Genomic DNA, 2,500 nt, shown 5'->3' on the forward strand with positions numbered 1-2,500 from the left:
TATATATATATATATATATATATATATATATTGTACGTAATTATAATCATCGGCCTTATCTACATAACCAAATAAAACGTTTCAGATACAATGCATGGTCACGTATGACAAAGGATAAGGAGATCTCAAGCGAGATGGAAAAGACTGCTCCCTCTTCGAAAGGGCAGAAATATTTCCAACACGATGGTAGCTTTTATAGTTTGTTGGAAATCGGAATCCTGTTGGACGAGGCATCGAGGGGCACAGCGGAGTCCCTCCCTGGAGTGGCTCCTGCAGCTCAGCTCTTGAATGACCACAGAGACGTTCCTGGAACAGCTGGATTAGTCGATGATGCTGGACACTTTCCATCTGGTACATTTGGAATTTGTTTATAAGGAAGATATAACTGACACTGGTCTGATAAAATGAACTATGGCATTTGGTATTCTTTGCCTTGCCTAGAAATATCATTCAAAATAGACATGAAAAGTAAGTTATTGTATCAGATGAACTTTGTAAAAATGTGCCAATGTGCAAGGATTTCAAATGATTTTCAGTATTTATTTCTCGAAAGAGCGGAGCTTAAGACATAACTGAACTCTTTAAGATTATGTACCAGTTTAGTTTCAATTTAGGGCGTCGATATTGATTTATTGCAACAGTTCCTGAGACAATCTTGAAAGGTGAGCATGTATTATCAAGTATAATGCTGTTCATTTGATACACTTATTTATAGTGCCAAGAGGCATGGAGCAATTCACTGTAACTTTAAACACCGCCTGTAAGATTAGACATGGCAATTTAAGATGCCCATGTTCTTCTTTTTTCGCGTATACACAGAACCTGATGTTCCTAACAGCTTTTTAAAATAATCATTTTTGATATTATGTGACCAAGCGAGACTTCAAATATCAATGTACTTACAACATAACTTTTATATCTAAGACGAATCTTTATCTAATGCGAGTGTAGTTACTGTGAAGCAAGGCTATTGTTCTTGATGAAGCAAGCCATTTAGAGCTTAACAGTCTATAAACGATGCCTTCCAAATGCAATGATTTTTTTTATTTACCAACAACAAATCTGCATTAAAATTCTATTCCTACTGACGAAAGAAGTCCGGCGCTGCACGCTAACACGTGCCACAAAGACAAGGACGTATTCCAGCGAAATTCCCACCACAGAGAGGCTCAGCTGAACAGTTCGAGCAGTCAACCTCCTCAGCCATCCGATTGTAAACACGTGACATGACTTCTGCATACCGGATGTTGGTTTTGGTTTTAAATTCACTGAAAGGCAAGGTCCGATAACCGTCGTCACTCATAAAACAACGCACGTGTCTGAATTTCTGTCATGGAACTTATCATAAAGAACTTTGCTTAGTTTGACATCTTTTGACCTTTTCTTCTTGTAATAATTGGAGTATCTAGTGATCCTAAATCTTGTACCATTTTATATTTCTTTTACTATATTGTCATCCCGTAAACACTCTCATTAGAAAACACAACCTGCCTCAACCTTACCTCGGAAATGATTGAAATATATTGATACGAGAATCAAACAGACTCAAGAGATTCGATTGATAAATCCTCTCTAGAACGCTGGTGGGTAAATTGGTACGGGAGTGTTTTGGCGGGAAAACGATCCTTCAAGATTTGAACAGAACACTCACCCAAGTACGTCTGCTTTCAGGTATTAGCTAACCTGATTATTGCACACTGGCTCGTATATATGCGATTGTAAATGCAAGTCAAGAGGGAAGTGACCATGGACTCATGCACTGAAACATCAGATTGTATCCCAAACCACGTGGGAATCTGGGCGTGGAATGCAGCCTGACCGCCTACACTATCATCGTTATGACATTTGATAGAATGAAAGGACACTATCAAATGAGGCTCGTTCCTCAGCAATAATTTTTCATCTTGCCACGACGAGAGACCTCGCCATAGTCATGAGTCACTACACAGCATCAGACACTGAATATCCAGCCACACCTCAGCGATCTGAAACAGTTAACCTCCTTTGCAAATATTTTTTCTGAAATAGATTTGTGGGTCGGGATTATTATTATGATTTTTCATTTTCATCGTTATAAATATTAATGTTATTATTGCTATTATGATTGCCTTCATTATTATCATCCTTATTATCATTATCATCATTATTATAATCCTTATGACTGCTATTATTGTTATCATCATTATTATTATTGTTATTATTATAATTATTATTATTCTTTTTATTGTTTGATTATTATTGATATCATTATCATTATTATTATGATTGTTATTGTTCTTCTTCTTCTTCTTATTATTATTATTATTATCATTATCATTATTCTTATTATTCTTATTCTTCTTATTATCATTATTATTATCATTATTATTATTATTATTATCATTACTATTATTATTGTTGTTATTATTATTATTATAATAATAATCATTAGTATTATCATTATTATTATTATTATTATTATTATTATTATTATCATTATTATTATTATTATCATTATTAT

Source organism: Penaeus japonicus, unplaced genomic scaffold (assembly GCF_977035675.1).
Source record: "Penaeus japonicus unplaced genomic scaffold, GWHDUDI00000001_assembly GWHDUDI00000018, whole genome shotgun sequence".
Taxonomy (NCBI): domain Eukaryota; kingdom Metazoa; phylum Arthropoda; class Malacostraca; order Decapoda; family Penaeidae; genus Penaeus; species Penaeus japonicus.